This window comes from Puma concolor, chromosome D3 (genome assembly GCF_028749965.1).
Source record: "Puma concolor isolate L17-30 chromosome D3, mPumCon1.1.hap2, whole genome shotgun sequence".
Lineage (NCBI taxonomy): Eukaryota > Metazoa > Chordata > Mammalia > Carnivora > Felidae > Puma > Puma concolor.
Genome location: NC_141678.1, coordinates 19,944,891 through 19,965,826, shown reverse-complemented (window position 1 = coordinate 19,965,826; position 20,936 = coordinate 19,944,891).

Below are 20,936 nucleotides of genomic sequence, written 5' to 3'. Positions count from 1 at the left end.
CTCCCTGTACCTGGCGCCAAACTGTCTACAACCTGCCCCCTCTTATGTGTCCATTCTTCTCTTTTTCTGGACCCCGACTCAATGCCATGTTTTCCCTGGTTTCCTACCCCATGTGAACATTCCCCATCATACCAGCCTAGAGCTTCCTCCCTTCCTTATGAGAACCTCTGTTCCTACCCCAGGAACAATCACATGTCTCCCACCACCACCACCAACTCCCTGCAACACTTACTACAGGACCTTCTGTCTGGACGCTGGTCACTCACACCCACACTCCCATTGCTGGCACCTCCACACAACAGTGTCTCTTGGTTCCCACTTGCATCTAAGTTCTCTGGGAGACAGACACCAGCTATGCTCTCTAGGACCTGTTGAGGCCAGGCCAACCCATAAACCCACTTGTGCTTATGTAACCTGCCTGGGGCCTCTATGTTATAAATCAAGTCTCCCATTTTGGGAATGGGCTGCTGACAGGTTTCTCAACTGACTCATCTTCTTAGGATCTCAGTGTGGGATCTGATCATAACATACACAAGCACACACACAGGTACCAATAAACAGAAATATACATGCACACACATGATGATCACAGAACCATTGGTTCATTTATAACACTGCCATGGTGAACATCTCCATGGAAGCATCAAGACAACCTGGGGTAGAAGATGTTGCACTACGTCCCAGGATGGGACATGAATAAAGAAAACTTAGTCCCTATAGAAGCTTCAACACCAACCAGTGACAATAGAAGGCCCTGCAGATTGGGGTCTAGGTGGAGTGAGACAAGCAACCTCGTGAGCTGGTGAGAGGGAGTTGAGAGATGAAGTGAGAGCAAATCAGGAAAGACAGCAGGAGTGCTGGCTTAGTGTGCAACTGTGTCACAGAAAGAATGCCAGACCTGTGTGTCTCCTGTGTGAGCTCTGCAGGTAACATCCCTGGGCCTGGATGCAGGCCAGAGCCCTGGGTAAAAGAGACCCTCACAAAGTCATGGTCCAGTGTAGGGAAACAGTATGTGTCCTGTGTGGTGGGGCCACCCTGTGCTAGTGATGCTCCTGTACGTGGGGGCATGTGTGATTCTCAGTCAGTTCAAGGGACCAGCACAGACTCCCACACATCAGCTCAGGGCGAAATTGTTGGACCCAGTGCGTGCCTCCCCAAGCACGATGGACCCATCAGGTCTATCTAGCTTACATTCAGCCCACATACCCCTATGGCATGACAACTCTCCTCATGGGGCTAAGGACAGAGACTAGACAGTGATCATGCCACCTTCTAGAAGAACCAGCCAAAGGCAGGGATTCAGGAGCTCAGGACCCTATAGAAGGATCTAAGTGTTGGGGGGAAACATGAGTCTCCTCTCAACACTTTCCATTCCTGACCCCAAACCTCCACTGTTTCCTGTGTGGACGATGTAGTGATACATCCAGGACCTTCCCCATGAGTCCCAACTCTGCAAAGGGCTCCCAGCTCCATCACCTCTGTGCTGAAACACCCCTGCTCACCCCTTCTACAATGACATCCTGACACAGACTGAGGAAAGCACACAGCACCTTCCTAAGCATGGTGTTAGCTGAATTCTGATGCCATACCTAAAGAGGGTCTCTCCACCCCTCCCCATGACTGAGGATGGATGGAATCTGAACCCTCCATGGAACTGAAATTCCAGGTCACCAGCGATTATCCCCATCACCCACCCATCTGCCCAGCCAGCACCCGCAACAAGGAGGCTGGGCTTTGGGTCTCCTGGGCAGCTACAGGTTGGCCTGGGTCAGGGGTGGAGGGACTGACAGAGGGTTTGTGTTCCAGGCTGTGTCACGGTGTCCTATTTTCGGTAGAGGGACCCGTCTGACTGTCCTTGGTGAGTTTTCCCCCTTTTCCTCCTCTTTCAGATCCAGTGTACAATTTCAGGCTATTGTGCTTTCTACTGTGAGCTGGGCTTAGGCTGAAGGTCTGGGGGGTCTGTAAGTTTTGCCTCTTTTATCTGCCCCTCATAGCCTCCACCAGTCCTGACTTGTCAGTTGTCTGGTCAGGGCTACAGGGGACCATCCCTGTAAACTGTTCCTGATCTAGACCTGAATTCAGACCTCACTGTGGCTCCAGCTCTCTCCTCATGGGAACCTTGTCCTCTAGACTCGGGGATGGTCGTCTCCCCATTCAGGGTATCTGGGCTCAAAGAGTCCGAGAATTGAGGGATGAAGTGCATGTGACTGGGGTTTGGGCTGCCAGAGGGGCCATGGGATGTGGATTTTGGGGATGGCTCAGGCACTGGGTTCCATCCTTAGGGTGTCCCAGGCAGAGGACTTCCTGAATCACAGTGAGGAGAGCCTTGGTCTGGGTACTGGGAGACACGGAGGAGGAAGTGGGACAAGGGGGTCAAGGATTAAGGGAGAACGGCAGGGGAAAAGGGGTCCTGGTGCTGGGGCCTTCCACCTCCATAGGCACAGACAGGACACCAGAAACAGGACAGGCCTCAGGACCGTATCCTTCAGTCAAGACACTCAGGCAGCACAGGTACATCCCTTCATGGCCCACCACAGCAGGAAAGAGCCATGAGCAGATATATGGGGCCAGAGTCCCCTGATACGGACAGGTGATAGGGACACTGACTGCCAGGCTTCCAGACATGGCAGTCAGAGTCCCCAGCATCAATTCACAGAACAGGGAGATCCCTCAGAACTGAAAATTCACCGTACCTACAAACCCTCCATCTACAGGACTCCCCGGAATCCAACTCCAGGGACTCCCACTTCTTACCCACTCAGCATCCCCAGGGAGGGTCCCTGTTGGGAGGCTGCAGTGATGGTGTGAGGGGCTCTGGGGGCAGGAAACCTACTTTTCAAATGGGAACACAGCCCTGCAACCAGGAAGACTGGCTATACAGTAACCGGGTAAGTGACTTGGCATTATGGCAGTGATACCAACATCCAAGTGTAGACAGATTCACAAGGGAAAGCAGGTCTCAGTGCCAGTGCCACCAAGTCCCAGGGGAGGACTGTGTGGATTAGGAGGACATGTGACCTGGAGAGAGTCTGAGGCCATGGAGGGACCCAGACACTACTGAATGTGGCAGTCAGATTCATTCCAACAGAAGGTGAGTGACCCTACCCATGGCTGACCTGAACTCAGCCAGCTGGGGCACTTGAGCCATGGACATGACAGAGCTGTTCCCCACATCAGGACTGAGATAGGAGCTTCAGCCATGGACACCTGATCTCTGACTTACTACCACTCCCCCGCCCCACAGGTCAGCCCAAGTCGGTCCCCTCGGTCACACTCTTCCCACCCTCCAATGAGGAGCTCAGTGCCAACAAGGCCACCCTGGTGTGCCTCATCAGTGACTTCTACCCCAGTGGCTTGATGGTGGCCTGGAAGGCAGACGGCAACCCTGTCACCCAGGGTGTGGAGACCACCAAGCCCTCCAAACAGAGCAACAAGTACGCGGCCAGCAGTTTCCTGAGCCTGTCACCTGACCAGTGGAAATCTAGAAGCAGCTACACCTGCCAGGTCACGCATGAGGGGAGCACCTGGAGAAGAGAATGGTCCCTGCAGAGTGCTCTTAGGTCACAAGACCCCCACCCACCCAATGAGGCCTAGAGCCACAGGACCTCCAGGAGGGACTTCCCTGAGACCAGGATCATCCCAGCCTTTCTGCCAGCACCCAATCAATGCTCAATAAATTGCTTTATTCAGTCATAAATTTGCTCTCTGGTTATTTGGGTTTAACATTTTTTGTCCTGAATCAACCATCTTCAGGACCATCATTGTTTTGGGTTTGTTGGAGAGGAACCCGCAGAAGTCATCCTCATTTTTATTTTGAGGAGTAGTTTTACTCTCAGCCAGAATTGCCAGAGAATATTGCAGAAGAGGAGATACAAACAGCAGAATCCAGATAGACCATCCTCTGCCATATCTCTATGCTTACTTTTCTTGCATGGACCACATCAGCCATCAGCAACACAGAAGTCCACTGCTCTTGGCTCCCCATGGACTCTTATATAATGTTTGAGCTCCTCTCTGGACCTGGGTCCTCACTGTCTGGTATTAGTCCCCCTCCTGAGATGTCCCACTCTCCTTCCATGAATGCCCTCACTTGATGCCATGTTTTCTTGGTTTCCTACCTCATACAGACACTCCACATCGTCACAGACTAGAACATTCTCCCTTTCTTATCAGCCCCCCTCTCCTGCCTCCCCAGGGACACTGTCCTGTGTCCCTCCCACAGACATCTCTGTCATACTTACTACAGAACCCTCAGTTCTTGGATCCTGGCCACTCAAACCCACACTTACACTGGGGGCCCCAGCTGTTTTCAAGGCCCTGGGAGGCAGGGACCCCTTAGAGTCCATCCACTGCTGACGCCATCACAAGCACTAAACCAAAATGTCCCTGGGTGGTCACTGAGGCCATGAGTTCAATGTCTAGATTACATTCTGGATTGTACCTTGGGCATATTTGAACTGTGAACTGACTCACCTTCTTAGGCATTGTGAATGGGCCCTGAGAACCAGGAAGTCTGTTGTGCTAGGAGCTAGCTCAGGATGGCAGGTCTAGGCTCCTTGTCACACAGACAGACTAGACATGCACACACACGCAATAAACTTGCACGAACACACCATGACACAGGAACACCTGCTATTGCACACTTGGCCATGTTGGGCATGTACCTAGGACATGTGGTGGCATCCAGAACCCTCCACGGGCCTCAGCTCTGCAGAAGGCACAGGCCCCGTGATGTCTGTGTTGGAAACTGTGCTGTCCGATCTCCCAGATAGCATTCCCCAAGCAAGCTGAGCCATACACAGAGCTCCTGCCAGGAGCTACCTGAGTTATGATATGTCACTCAGGCATTCCCTCCTACCCCTCCATGGTGGGGGCTGGAGGGAAGTTCACCCCATGAGGAAGGGAAGGTGCATTGGGGAGGGGGGCCCTGTCTCAAGCTCCCATGGGCCAGCCCAACCCCCACAAAGAGGAGGCTGGACTCTGAGCCTCCCAAGCAGCTGCAGATGGGCCTGGGTTTGGTGGGGAGAGGGTATGGTGCCAGGGTGACAGAGGGTTTGTGTTCAAGGCTGTATCACTGTGCTATGTGTTCAATGGAGGGACCCAGGTGACGATACTAGGTGAGTCTCCCCCATTCTCTCTCTTTGGGGACCAGAGTCAAATTTGAGAGCATTTTTCTTTCCTTTCTGTCCTGAGTGTGGCCTGAGGTCTGAATCACTCTGGCATTCTGGAACCTTCACCTTTTTGTCTGGCCATCCCACCCCCTGTAGCCTATTCCTGCTCTGAAACACCTGGTGGGGACAGAATGGGCCAGTTCCAGTGACCTCTTCCTACCTTTCCTCACTATGACTCAGAGCTCTCTCTCCAGTTAACCATCTCCTCCAGCCGCTAGGGTAGAAGGAGTCCTCATTTTTCTATATGGGATATTTTCATTCTTATCCAGAATAGCCCAGAGAATGTTTCAGAATAGAAGACAGGCCAGCAGGACAAGATAGCCCACCTTCTGGACCTTCCCTATATTTACCATTCTTGTACTGACCATGTCCACCCCCGGTGGTCTTGGGGCCCCACTGCCTATGGTTCCCCAGGACCTCCTTGTTGGTGTCTAAGCTCCTCCCTGGAATCCTGGGGTCTCACTGTCTGGGACTGTGAGGTAAGAAGCTCCTCCTTGGAAGGGAGGAGAACCTGAAAAACAGAAACCCTGTTGAATACAGATAGACCAAGCCAGACAGACAGAAGCCCTATATGAAGATACTAGGGATATTTACCTGGGGGGAGATCTCAGACAGCCCGATGCTGTAGGACAGATGGATTTCCCAAGGAGATACAAGGTCTCAAGGCTGATGCCAGCCAGGACCAGAGGAGCTCAGGGGTGGGATGGTGAGTTATGAGGATGGGTGAACCTGCAGAGAGACGAAGACAAAAGACAGGGTGCCAGAGCTTCCCTGATTCAGGCACTGGGATTCCCCTGACAAACATGAGGGGTCTTTCCAGGCCCCATGCCCATCATCCCCAGCCCTGCTCCCTACACTGAATCAGCTCTCAATACAATGTCCTTTCGTCAATCAGAAACCATTGCTCTCTGTTCATTCTTTTTTGGTCTCATATTTAGTTTGCAACCTTCCAGGATCCTCAAGGGAGGTACGTGCAATCCTTGGCACCCAGTGGGAAAGCAACCTGAGGGGAAACAAAAACACTCACGGTCTTCCTGGGGGCATCTCCCAGGAAACTAGTCAGGACATGAGGAGTCTGGTCACCTGAAGGAGTCTGGTCACTAGAACCTCAGTACCTCTGTCCCCTCCTTCCCTCATTCCTCCTCTAGCACACAGCTATGCCCACTCCCTGCTACCTCCCTGGTCGGAGTTGGCCAGGGCTGCTGACTTCCAGATAAGCCCTCCCTCCCTGACTTTGTGGGGACCCTCTATACCCCCAGTATCCTCTCTTTCCTTTGGCCTGGACCCCCTCTGCTCCTGGTCCTCACCTCCTGTATGCCCTCCTCCCCCTCTGCCCAGCTCAGCTCCCACCCACTTTGACCCACTCCATGTCACTCCCTCAGGCTGGAGCACCCATAGAGTTCAGGACATTCCAGTAATTTGGCTCCACAGGCTCTTAAATCTGGGGACCACTCTGATTTCTCACGCGATGGCAGGTTCAGAGATATAAGAGGAATAGGAGGAAGCCAGGAAGGAAACTGTCCCATAAAAGGCCTGCCCCGAGGTTCAGGTACTTCCCAAAATGAGCTCTGAGCTCCCCAGGAATCAATGCAAGGAGGGAAATAAGTGCCTCCTAATTTCTCTGAGAATAAACACAGCCTTTGCTGGCGGGAAACTGGTGTCTCAGTGCTGTCTCAGGCATCTTGTACCTTAATAAAAAGTGGGGACGTGTTTTACCCGAGGCCTCCCCATTGATGGGAATCAGGCTCTGACATACAGATAACTACCTGGCAGCCTCAGGATATGGCAATGACCATGAGGAGGCTATAGCTGCTTCTGCATAGGGAGTCCTCTGTCTCCTTTACTACCAGGTCACCATCACCAGGTGGTGTGGGGGTGCTTACATGGTTTCAGTTCCCTGATTTGCCCCAGTGTGGCTCAGCCAGGCAAGCTCCTGCCCCTGGATCCAGAATGGACCCTTGGCACGAAGTCACAGCTCCCTGCATCCACTGCATCTCTAAGCCCACTCCTACTCCACCTGGATAGCCCCTTGGGTATTCCAGGACCTATGAGCCACTCCCCCACTCATGACCCAACTCTGCCAAAGAAAGATGGGGTACTATCTCAGGTGTGTGGCTCAGAAAGTCACCTGCCATCTTCTGGGGAGGGGGATGGAGCATCATTTATTCAGAACTATCTCCATTCAATCCTGGATGTTATTGGGAAAACCAGCATCCATCCGGGGACTTTCTTGGTGGCACTGGGGGCTTTGGGGGTCTGGGGTTCTGGCTGCTTTCTGACAATGAGGGGTGGTGAAAGGACCAAGGACCCTCAGCCCTTCCTGCTGGATCCCTGGGCTCCCACTCCTCCCCTGCACTATGAGGGGCTAGAGGGGGATGGGCCAGGCATGTCATTGTGGGCAGGGGCCACACTAAGTGTCCTGGGGAAATCTGTCCCTTGGCTCCTTGAGTTCATTTCCTATGGCTGCTGTCACGAATCATTACAAACTGAGTGCCTGAAAACAACACACACTTATTCTCTTATAGGTCTGAAGGTCAGAAGTCTGAAATGGGTCCTGAAGGCAGAAATCCAGGTGTCACAGGGCCACCCCTTCTGGGGACTCCAGACTCCTCTGGATCCCTGTCTGCATTCCTGGACTTTCGACCCCTCCTTCCCTCCTGTCAAGGCCTCAGTGGCATCTTCAAGTCTCTGTCCCATGTTCTCTGACCTCTGCTTCCACTGCCACATCTCCTCTCTCTCTGAGCCTCCCACCTCCCTCTTCCCTCGGGAAGACCCTACCTGGGGCCACTCACATAATTCAGAATCATCTCCCCACCTCAAGGTCCTTAATTCTATCACATCTGCAAAATCCCTGATACCAGGTAAAGGAACGGGTTCTGGGGGTTAGGACATGGACACCTTTGGGGGTCTTATTCAGCTTGTTACAGCAAATACTTGGCACACAGGAAGAGACAAGGCACACACACTCAAGGAATCAGAAAAGACTGTTTATTGTGCACCAGTGCCTGCCCAGCAGAGTCACCTCCAAAGGCTGAGCCCCGAACCTTGGTATCAGCCTCCTTTTATGGCTGGGATGGTAGGGGGTTGAGAGACAAAAGAACAAGGGGAGGGAGCACTTATCAGTGGTGCTATCTGACAGTTGGTGAACACAGGAGGCAAACAAGATTACAGAAGCCAAAAGTATGCAAGGGATAATCCAGCCTTGGGCATCTGGCTGGCCCCTTTTATCTTGTTTTTATTAGCTTTTCTTTTCAAGCTGACCACAACACTATTGCTCAGTTTTCTAGGGGTGTGGGAGCTTTCTTCCATGTTCCTCTCCCTCCCTGCATCCTGCCCAGTCTGGGCCACTCCTAGGGCCTCCTTGGCCCAGGCTCACCCTGCACCGCACCCACCCCACCCCACCCCACCCGCCTCTTTCAGTCCCTTCTCCTCCTAGGGTCACAGGAAAAGAACTTTGATTTTAGCTATGGCTTTGGGGCATTTCTTCCAGCTGGTCCCCAGCTAAATGCTCTCTAGGCCTTACTTGTCAGTCATCAAACTGCCCTTGGAAGAAGATCCTATTATGACCCTTGTCCTACGGATGGAGACACCAGAGCCCAGAGACCCTGAGTGACCTGCCCAAGGTCACATCAAGAACTGAACCTGGACACCCCAACACCATCTACTCCAGATCTCAGCTGACCCCGGGTCCCAGGCCACCCTCAGCACCCTGCCCACCCAAGCCAGGCCCTCCAGATTTGTTCAGCTTTATCCCTGGAGAGCTCTGAGTCCCCCTGGACTCACCTCCCTGCCCTAGGACCCACGGCCTAAGAGGACAGAGTTGTAGGGACCAATGAGGGACTGAGGGGGACAGGGCCTCAGGTTGGAGTATCTGCATTCCTCATGCTTCTTCACCTTCCTCTGGGTCAAAAATCAGGGTCAGGGCATGCAGGGGAGGGGCCAAAAGAAGGTCCCCTCCTCCTGGAGACCCCGCCTCAGTCTCAGTCCTGGGAGGTGAAGGTCACAGCAGGGCTCATCCTTGGCTGCCACACCACCAGGAGACTCAGTCCCTGGCAGCTGGCTTCTCCAGCCTAATCCCCCGACTCCCTTGTGCTAGCTGCTCCCCCTCAGGATCCAGGGATTCTCGGTAACACCTTCAGAGTCAGGGGGGATGATCTCCTCATGGAAAAGCACACAAAATTCTCTGAATGGGGGTCCAGGGAAAGGGGGTCTAGTGCCAAGCACAGCCACTGCTTCAGGGCTGGCTGTTGAATGGAGCCATTGACTCAAGTGGAATTCTCCAGATGGCACACACCCTGACAGGTGAGGACAACAGGCTGCTTTCCCATTCTGTTCTTGGCTCCCCTCACCTCAGTCCACTTTCACCTCTGCCCTTTCCTGCTGAGAACCTTCCGGCACTCCCATTTCCTCTAGGATTACATCTGCTGCCCTGAGATGTCACCAAACCTCCAGGGGAAGGTGCAGAAGGGCATTCAGCAGAGGGGACCTGACTTCTGGAACCTTCAGGCCCCAGGATGGACAGACACCCTGTGAGGAAGTGCAGCATGGCAGGGCTGGAGGGTGATTGGCCTCTGGGACCCAACTCCCAAAAACTCTCCCACCCAAGTCCCCTCAATGAAATGTCAGTGACACCCATTTCCCTGCCATCACTGTAAATGCAAGCCACTCCAGTCCCCTTCCCCTGGCTCTGACTGGTCTGGCTGCAGCCAGCAGTCAGGGCGGCCTCAGGGCCCCCACTCCATCTCTATCCGAGAGCAGCTTCTCAGGCCCAGCACCAGCTTTCAGGCCTCAACATCTCAAATGTGAGGAGCCACCATCCCTCCCAAGATGGCCATGACAGGACCACAGACATGATCCCAGGCGGAAGAAGTGACCCAGAAGTAATGAAATGCCTGGCCTCAGGGATGGCCCATCTGTAACCTGACAAACTCTTGAGGATTCTATTTCCCAGTAAGAAAATAATGGGGCATCAGCGTGTGAACCCATCCTCTAACAGACCGTGTGGGAAACCCCCTGTAAAGCTGGGTCACTGGGCAGTCCGTCAGGGCCTCTGACCTCCCTCGGTTATTAGGCATCCCCGGTGACTTCCAAGGCACTCAGTCACTCCAGAGTAGACCATCTGGTGCCCCAGGATACCCCTCCAGGCACCCCTTCACCTTTGCACACTCTGACCCTCCAGGATGGCACATCCAGGCCAATCTACCTTCCAGTCACCTTCTCCTGTCCCTCTGGCAGTAAACCCACTCTTTCTCCCACCCCAGAACTCATCTCGGATGCCACCTTCTCTCCTGTTGCTACCTACCTCTCACCTGCCCCCTATAGCATGACTCTAAGGACTCCGGGGCTCCACGGCCCCTTTACCTTGTCTCAAACTAGCTGGTCTCTCTGTCACCCCACCTCTCCCCTACATTTGCCAGGGTATCATCGATGGCCCTCAAGTGCCCTAATCCAACTGTCTCCTCACAGTCTTCCCCTCTGCCGACCTCTAGGTGGACTTGAGAACCGCACACCATTCTCCCCATCTTGAACTCCTCAGGCCCCCAAAGTCCCTCTCCTGAGCCTTCTTCTCTATCCTCTATCCTCCTCCATCCACTTTGTTCTGGTATTGCCACTCAGGGTCACAGGGAGCTGGCCCCATCAGCCACTCTAAGTCATAAACTGGATCTAAAAAGGGCTTGTTGTTGTTTTTGTTGTTGTTGTTGTTTTTAATGGGCCCTATCTCCCAGCCTGGCCCTGGGCTCCACAACTCAACCAGGCTGCTGACCTCACTTCGGATGGTGGTGCCCTGCCCCAAAAGAGCCCAACAACCTGAGTCAGCTTGATGGGAGGCGGGGGGGGGGGAGGGGGGGGTCTGAGGTGGGGGGCCACACCTCCCTCCATTCCACAGAGGCTTGACTGAGTGCTGGGTCAACATCACTGGGCCCCTCCAGGACTGCTGCCCAGCAGTGGGATTGTCCCCTGTTCTGCCACAGTTGTTTTCTCATGGGCCATATGGACAGTGTCCCCTCGCTGAGCACTGCTTCTGATGTCTGACATGCTCTACCTGTGTGATTCCCAGATCCCCACCCCCCTCAACACACACAGGCAAGTGCTAATACCCCTCCACATACACACACACACACACACACACACACACACACACACACACACACACCTTAGGGATGAAGAGACAGAGGTTCCCAGAACTGGTCAAGGCCACACAGAGGATAGACACCCAGGCTTCCTGACCCAAGTCATCACACCTCCCCCCATGCCAGACAGGAAGCTGCGCCTGCCTGGTTCCTGCTGGTGTTCAGGGATCCCCAACCTGAGGCCACTGTCCCATAGGAGGAGGCTGTGCCTGTGTCAGACCAGGAAAAGGTGCTGGGCACATAGAACCCCACAACCTCCAGAAATCAGGGGCATCCTTAAGGGTCTTTAGAACCTGAGTTCTTCGTTCTATATTGATTTAGTGTGGGTAGGATGCAGGCAGAAGGGGAGTCAAGGGAGGACTCTGAATCCACAAAGCAAAGCAGGCGTGGGTGCTGTATATCTATTTTACAAAGAATTGAGGCTCTGACGGTGTGAGGAGGGGCACTGCTAGGGCCACATGGTGAGTTGCTGTTGACCTGCTCCCCAGGATCTTTCCACAGCAGCTCATCCCAATACATGTCATTCATTCATTCACACATTCATTCATTCAACAAACCCTCAGTGAGCACTGCTGTGGGCCAGAGCTGGGTGCAAGGGACAAAGACCACCTGCCCCAGAAGAGCTCATGTGCTACAAGGAGACAACTGTGGAGACTACTGCTGACCCCCACCCTCATCCTTTTTTTTTTTTTTTTATGGCTATAAATATTTTATTTTTTTTATTTATTTTTTTTAATATGAAATGTATTGTCAAATTGGTTTCCATACAACACCCAGTGCTCATCCCAACAGGTGCCCTCGTCAATGCCCATCACCCATCCTCCCCTCCCTCCCACCCCCCATCAACCCTCAGTTTGTTCTCAGTTTTTAAGAGTCTCTTATATTTTGGCTCCCTCCCTCTGTAACCTTTTTTTTTTCTTCCCCTCCCTCATGGTCTTCTGTTAAGTTTCTCAGGATCCACATAAGAGTGAAAACATATGGTATCTGTCTTTCTCTGTATGACTTATTTCACTTAGCATAACACTCTCCAGTTCCATCCACGTTGCCACAAAAGGCCATATTTCATTCTTTCTCATTGCCACATAGTATTCCATTGTGTATATAAACCACAATTTCATTCATCAGCTGATGGACATTTAGGCTCTTTCCATAATTTGGCTATTGTTGAAAGTGCTACTATAAACATTGGGGTACAAGTGCCCCTATGCATCAGCACTCCTGTATCCCTTGCCCACCCTCATCCTTGAGTTCCCCAGATCAGCTCCCAGCCAAGGGAGCATCTGATGCAACAGATTTTGCTCACTTAAAACTGAACCAACAGAAACATCAGCAGGATGCCTCCACCTGCCATCATGGTCCCTCACGGACCCTTAGAGCTGTCATAGTCCATTTCCCTGAAGGTCACTGACCAGGCGGGTCACACTGGGGCTGCCCTGCCCAGTTCAGAGCAGGGTCATCCCTCCCTTGAAGAAGTGACTGCCCCAGGACACCAAGCAAGCAGGTCCACACAGGATGAACGCCTCACAAAATAGAGAAGAGTAGCAGGTCAGGGGAGGGGAGCTTGGCCTACCCCTGTCCTGTGACCTTGGGCAGCCCTCTCCCTTCTGGGCCTCCTGCCTGCTGGAGGCCTGGGCTCAAGGAGAGAACTGAGTCAGATAGGGTAAGGAGGCTGTGGCTTCCTTCTCAGACCAAAAGCCAGAGCCCAGAATAGCCTCAGGCAGGGCAGGGCAGAGGAACGCTGGGGGGAGGGGAAGAGAGGTTGCTGCTCAGGGCCCTGGGGGAGAGGAGAAGGAGGTGATAGCTTAGGGCCCTGTGGGGAGGGGAGGGAGGTGTCAGCTCTGGGCCCTGGGGGAGGGGAGGGAGGTGTCAGCTCTGAGCCCTGGGGGAGGGGAGGGAGGTGTCAGCTCTGAGCCCTGGGGGGAAGGGAGGGAGGTATCTTCTCTGGGCCCTGGGGAAGCCCAGGACTCCTAAGGAGCTGAGCTGCAAGACACTCCCATCTGCCCATCCCCCTGTGAGGCCTGCACAGGCATGGAGGCAGTGCTGCTCAGCCAAGCCTACACAGGGGACACCCTCATCCTTCACCCCCACAGTATTCACTGAGCCTGGCAGCACTGAGAATGGGGTCTGTCCCCAGCCTGTGTCTTCTGGGGATATGGACACCAAGAACACCCACACCCCAGCACAAAGATCCAAACCCAGGTTTCCAGCCACCTGGAAAATACAGTTTCCAGGGGTGTCGAACAGTCACCTGCCCACTGTAATGCCCACTGTAATGGCTTAGTGACACATGAGACAGCACAATGACAATCCACATCTCAGAGTGGACTCTCCTTCACCCTCCCTCCCTCCCTACATATCAGCCTCTTCTCTGAGGTCTCTGTGGCCTCAGCAAAGGTTCCACATCTTCCTGTATGATCACGCATCTAACCTCCTCCATGTGGCTCCTGAACAGGATGTGTGGGAGGACAGGGGCCAGGTGGCAGGTGTCCCCGGCTGCACACATAGGGAGCATCTGAAACTAGCATCCACAGAGCTGGCCAGGTCTTTCCCGGACATTGTAGTGCAAAGTCCCCAGAGGCACCTTGCACAGGACACCTTTGTGAGGACTTTCTAGGGTGATCTGGGGGAACCTCTGCTCCTATTCAGATACGTTGAGAAACTGCAGATGGCCTCAGCTGTCAGAGAGGGTACTGGGGTTGGGGCAGGGCCAGTTTTTCTAAAAAGCCAGTCGATCACTTGGGACCACAACAAACCTAATTCTATTTGGGCAGGAACCCCGCAAGTGACAGTCACCCCCAAAACAGAACACCTGGGTCTAGAAGGGAGTGTTGGAGGGGGGGCCTGTGTCCTGGATATTACCGGTTCAGGCCTGTATCCTGGTGTAGTTATTAATAGTCCTCCTTCCACTCCCAGAAATGTCTCAATTTAGATGATAAATTTGGTTTTTTAAGGTTTTTTTTTTTTTTTTTGAGAGAGAGAGAAAGAGAGAGAATGAGCAGGGGAGGGGCAGAGAGAGAGAGAGAGAGAGAGAGAGAGAGAATCCCAAGCAGGCTCTGCACTGTCAGGGTAGAGCCTGACACAGGGCTCAAACTCACAAACTGTGAATTCATGACCTGAGCTGAAATCAAGAGTCAGACGCTTAACTGACTGAGCCACCCAGACGTCCCTAGATGATAAGTTTTGTGAGCTCCTGTTTGCTGAATGAATGATGCTCTTTATAATGAGTTATAATTGGGGGGCAGGTGGCAGAAAGCCAACCATGAGGCCCTGCAGTCAGCTGTACCAGACATCATGCAGCACCATCAAGTGCTCAATGGGTCAGGCCTTGACAGAGGCACCACCATGGGACATGCAGCTGCCAGGATGGCCTCACCAGGGGCCATACCTGGGGGTCACCATGAGGTTCCTGGTCTCTGTGGGCCCCTCCCAGAGCCCTTGGGTGTGAGTTCACACCAGCCTAGCCCATGAGAGACCACGGTGTGACCCTGACTTTATTTCCCACCCAATGACACTATAGCATGTATGGGAACCAACAAGGGACAGGTCCTCTGGCAGCCCTTGTCTCCAGGAATCCAGTCGGTATCAGGGAGAATGTCTTGGGGAAACCAGGACAGAGACCAGGGGCAGGACTGAGTGACTTTTGTGGACAGCATCACAGAGCTAGGGTCATCAGAAGCCCCTGTGTCCACTCTGGGGACAGAGTAGCTGATGGTCAGCATGACCTACCAGGGCATCCCTTTGTGGTCACACCCTCTTCCTGTGGCCATATCAACACCCTTGACTCGGCCCCAGGTCCCTCCTGCTCTTCAGTGTCCAGACCAGAGACATTTCATGTTAGGGCCAACAGCCACCGAGTCTCCACTAAGCATACGCTATGCCCAGTGCTTTGCTGATCCAGAGCCTAGACCTGCCATGCACCCTCACTGGGTCAGGCAGTTCCTGCCCACCCAGTGCCCAGCCTTCATGGGGAGGTGTTGGGGTCTCCTGACCACCCCAGGGAGGAGAAAGGAAACTGGCCAGACCCAGCCTGGCTGCCAGCAGAGGACAAAAAGGCTGCCATGGGCCAGGCAGCCAAGAGCGGCTCTGTGAGGGAAGGGATGCTGGGTCCAGGTTTGCAGGGCAGAGCAGGCTAGAGAAGGTGGGACTCCAGAGCGGCCAGGGGAACCCAATTCTCAGCTGTCCCTAGTCAGACAGGAGCTCCAACTCAGTTCCAGTGTGGACCAAGGCACAGCATGGATGAGGCCTCTGACCCAGAACAAAGTCACCTGGTCAGCATGTCTTCCCTAGATGCCTATTATGTGCAGAAACCACAGTGGGGACAAGGCAGGCACAGTCTTACTTGCAGCACTCACATTTGAGGGAGACGGAAACAAGCCTAACAGATAAGTGAATGGTGTCATACGGGAGACAGAGTTTGTGCCATGGAGAAAATAAAGTAGGGTGAAGGAGCCAGGCAGCATCTGGCCAGGGTCTCACACCCAAGCAGCTAGAGGAGGCCAGGGGGCCAGGAGGAGTCCTGACTCAGAGCCAGGTCCCTGTAGCTGTAATTGGCTGCTTGGGGCCTCAGTTTCCCCTCTGTACAGCCTGGTTGATAATAATGGAACCTCACCCCCTGGAGGGAAGGGAGGGCCAATCAGATGGAAAAGTGGATGTTTTGCTTGTCTCCGTGGTTTATTGTTGTTGCCATTATCATGGGGCTGTTCCAACCCCAGCCAGCACCTCAGGGGCCTGGCACCTTCACCCCCATGCAGCTGGCCTGGTGAAACCAAGAATCCCTGATGCCCAAAATAGCTGGGGAAACCCAAACTGGCCCCAACCCCTGCCCGAGTAGCAGGTGCCTCCTCCCCAGAGTAGGGAGGGGGTCCAGCTGCAGAAGATTCCACAAGCCCAGCTGGAGAAGGGGCCTGCATCCCATCATCAAGGCCCCCCAAGCCCCTGTGCCCAGGCCTGAGCCGGGCAGGGTTTCAGATCACCGTCAACATTCAGGAGCAGTATTCTGTTCTATGTCAATTCTGCCCCCTCCTCGGGATGCCCCATGAACCTTCCTAAGTGCCACAGATGGATGTGCCACTGGATGTGGGACACAGCCAGACTCTTGTTGCTCAGAGGAGCCCTGAGTGGTCATGGTAGCCGGGGCTAGACATGAGACACTTGGTCACGCCTGACCTGCTGCTCCCAGACCTAGAACTCTGGGGATTGGGTCGAGTAGAGGGAAGGGGGTAGAAATGTAGACCCTCACAGTCACTACTCTGGGAGCCCAGGGTCTGGGTAGCCTAGAAGCACAGCTGTCCCTCAAGAGGCCTCATGGGGTCCTTCCCCAGTGGTCAGGACCTCAGATGGGTCAGTCACTTATATCTCTGTCCATACATCCATCTGTTTGTCTGTCCATCCATTCATCATCTATCTACCCATTCATCCATGAAGCCTCCCTGAGGCTTTCTGGGGGCCTGGCCTGTGAGGGGCTCTCAACTGCCCATGTCCCAGGAAAGGTGGGACTGGTCTAGCCAAGGTCAAAGTGAGACCTGGAAAGTACTTGCTTCACCTTTGGAAGAGGGGCTTCAGCTACCATTCACTGCCTAGTCTGACCATGTACTGGGTGCTAGGTCTAGACACTAAGGGCAAAGGTATGACAGGCCCCCTGCCCAGTGGGCAGCCAAACTCCCCAAGCTCCCCCCACCCCCCATTACAGACCTTCTTGATCTACCCTCCAGGTTGACTTCCCCTTTTCTCCTCTCCTCCCTGTCCTTCTCCAATCAGAGATATTCCCAGGACATTCCAAGGCTCTGAGGTCTTGATAGGGATGGGGAATAGGAACCCAGGACCCCATCACATATGCCTGGATTCACCCCCAAAGATGGCAAATCTCTTCTACCAGCTCATTCTTGGGGGGTACCACCAGTAACTCCCCCAGCCCAGGGAAGCCAGGAGCCAGGCCTACTGGCATCTGCCAGAACACCACATCACCTGACACAGGAGATGTGAAGTACCCCGTGGGCAGGCCTAGGGCGAGTGCCCCTACTGATGAGCCTGGGAGAGTGTGGCCCTCACTCCAGACATGGGCAATCACCTCATCAACACTGTTCACTCACATCACCCCCCACCTGCCCACGACAGACCCATACGTGCCTGGCCCAGGTAACGTCCTGGGGGTGAAGCTAAAATGATGGACACTCATCCCTGCCCAGCCCAGAGCTTCAGTACAGATGAGACCCTCCTCCCCAACAAACATTGGTGGAGAAGACAAGGAGTGGGGGATTCTGGGTGTCTTGCACAGTAGGAAAATGGGGTCTGGTGGCAGCAGCAACTTTGGCAACCTCAAAACAGGGCCTGGGAGGTAGACCCCCAGAGCTGGAAGGACAGAGGTAGGGAGGACATCCTGGGGGGTCAGCATGAGCAAAGGCACAGAGTGGGACTGCAGCACCCCTCAGCTGGTGCTCTCAGGCTCCAATGAAACACCCTGACCCTCCACCTCAAAGATCCCAGACTCCAGTCTCCCATGCTGCCTGGCCCACCATCCTGCTCCCCACCCAGAAAACCCTGGCATTCTGTGCCACATGATTGAGCCCTGACCTGGGAAGGAAAGAGAATCAGACATAGACAGTGAGCATCAGGCAGAGGAGAGGGGGCATCCAGAGGATGCTGGGAGGCAGGCCAAGGCAGGGCCAGAGAGGCATTCAGGATTTGTCCAGAGCCCTGAAGCCTAGCAGAAGCATAGGGGTAGGGCCCTGAAGGCCTCAGCACTGACTAGATCTTCGATTCCAAAAGGCAACAAATCCCTGAGACCCTATTGAGTGGCCTGTTGTCCCTGTACCATTTACAAAACATGGTGACATGTGGTATTCAGCTGAGCCACTCAGGGATTCTGTGAGACTGACAGCCAGGATCATCATCCGATTTCACAGGTGGGAAAACTGAGGCTCAAAATGGTTAACATCACAGAGTGAGCCAGGGCCAGCTCCCACATGTCCCAACTCCCAGCCTCTCATCTGATGGGTGGAGAAACTGAGGCCAGCAGAGAACAGGGCCTGCCTGAGTTCACATAGGGGTGTTCTGTATGGAGAGCTGTCCTCTGCCAGGCACCAGATATGCTCACATGGGATAGCCTCCCTCTATCATTCTGCAGCCCCAACTCCCTTTCAGGTGTACAGAAAAGGGGCCCAAAAGTGGATGTCAGGCAGAGCCAGGGTTACAGACCCCTCGGACAGCTCCTCTGACCCACTGCTGAGAGGAGGGAGGACCAGCAGGCTAAGGGCCTTGGGGAGACTCTGCAGTAGAAGCCCAGACCCCAGGGCTGGCAGGCAGGGCTCCCCACGCACACACAGCCATTCTCTACCCTTGACCTTGGGTGATTTGTGTCTCCTCAGTTTCCTCATCTATACAAGGGGGAGATAACTAGTCTCCCCCCAACAGGGTAGGTGTGGAGATTTAAGATGATGCCTATGATGTGCCTAACCCATGGTGCCCTTCACCAACCCCCACCTATTGCTGTCATTTCCTAGGCTCTTGCCCAGGGGATGCTGCTGACATGCTATGTGACCCTGGGCAAGTCCCTTCCCCTCTCTGGGCCCCAACTTTCCTGTCTGCTCAAGGAGAGCTGGGTGAGAAGCCCCAAGGGCCAGAACCTGTAAGAAAACTAGGATTCTGGATGAAGAGGTTGCATAGGGAGGCCCTGGACCTGCAGGGACAGTGAGGTCCAAGGTGGAAGTTAGGTTGGGGAGGGGATCTGGCCAAGGGAGGCCGAGTCATGGCCCTGCCTGCAGCTGGCCACCTACGGGAATCCCCAGGCTAAAGTTAACCCCGCGTTGGCTGAAACCAGAACTCAGGGGTAACCAAAAGAGAGAAGTAAGGGGAAGAGAAACCCAGCCTGCAGCCAGCAGGGCGTGGGACGTGTGACAAACAGGGCCAGGTGTGGCCAGGGACTAGGACAGGGGCAGTTTCAAGGCTACAGCCGGATGTTTGTGCAGCTCCCAGGTGGGGGTAGCAGAGCCCTCCCCGACCCAGCCCCCTGGAGCCCTGGCTGGTCATGGTGCTGCCCCCTGGCTGCCTCCCCGAGCTCAACTTTGAGTCCTGGAGTCCTGGAGGGCCCAGCCTCAAGGCATCTAAGAACCAGCCAGTGGTGGTCCTCCGTTGCCAGTAGGGCCCCAAGGAAGGGATAACCAGGGTCACAGAAGGAATCAGCACTGGAGGGAGCACCTGGGGACTGGAACCCCAGCCTCAGGTCCTCCCAGCAGCAGAATGAACAGATGACAGGACCAGTGGGTGAGCACAAGCATCCTGATCTCCCAAGACCCCATGATTCCAAAGGGACTCAGGGAGACACAGCCCAGCCTTTCCAGAGGAAATTCATCCCCTGTGTCCTGGCCTGTTAATGCACTTCCCTTTGACCCTAAGTCCTGCTGGTAGAGATTCATCACCAGCACAGTGCACCCTGTAGCAGCTTTCTAATAGCCATACGTTCAGACAGCCAAATTTCACAGCTCCAAATAGCCCCAGATAAGTGCTGTGGACCAATTCCATAGTGGGGAACAGTGGCACACAGGCAGATGACAAGAGAAGGTCTCATCTGAGCCCATCCTTGTGAAAAGGACATGACTGCATGCAGAGAAAAGTCTGGAAGCATAGACACCAACATACTAACAGGAGTCCTCTCTGGTAGTGAGATGTTTGCTTTATTTTCCTCTTCATCCTTTTCTGTATTTTCTGATTTCTCAAAGAAAATGTGTTATTTTTATTTGTTATTTTTTTATAGTTTATTTATTTTAAGAGAGAGAGAGAGAGAGAGAGAGAGAGATAGAGAGAAAGGGGCAGAGAGAAAGGAGAGAGAGAATCCCAAGCAGGCTCCTGCTGTGAGTGCAGAGCCCAACATGGGGCTTGATCTCACAACTATGAGATCATGACCTGAGCCAAAATCAAGAGTTGGACGCTCAGCCGACTGAGCCACCCAGGCGCCCCAAACATTTATTACTTTTATAATCAGAAAACAAAACAAGAAACTGATTAAGATCAATGATCCTCTAAAAATGGCGTATTGGAAGATTTGAACAGCATCTGAAGTCTTGAACATGATGTTATCCCAAAGAGGTCACAAGACAAGATGTGACACGTGTGAACATGTGTCTCTGTCTCTATATCCATAGTTACATCCATACCTGTATCTGTGAGCTGGGGCTACCTGTGGCTGAAACTTTAGGTAAGGTTGGTTTTCACTTTGCACATTGGACTTTTATGATTTTCTACGGTGATTATACATTTATTGTATAATTATGAAAAATGAGGTTTTCCTCACTTAAGGAAGTGTCTTTTTTTTCAACCCTTAACATCCAGCAAATATTTCTTGCTCACCTGCTACGCCCATGACCTGCCAAGTGCAGGGTTTGGGATAACATTAATGGAGAGACAGAGGGCTATTCTCTCGGGCAGTGATACAACAGGGGACATGTATATGGAAAGAGTCATTACAATACTAATATGGACTCTTTCCCCTAAATCTCAGGTCCTGTCCACATCCACAATACTCCATTCTAGCTCCAGCTCCACTCAGGGTCAGAAAGCAGAAGGGAAGTGGCTAAGCCACTAATAAAAGAAAGAAGGTATTCTGGGAGTGGTGAATACCTACCTAGCAGCAGGCATTTGG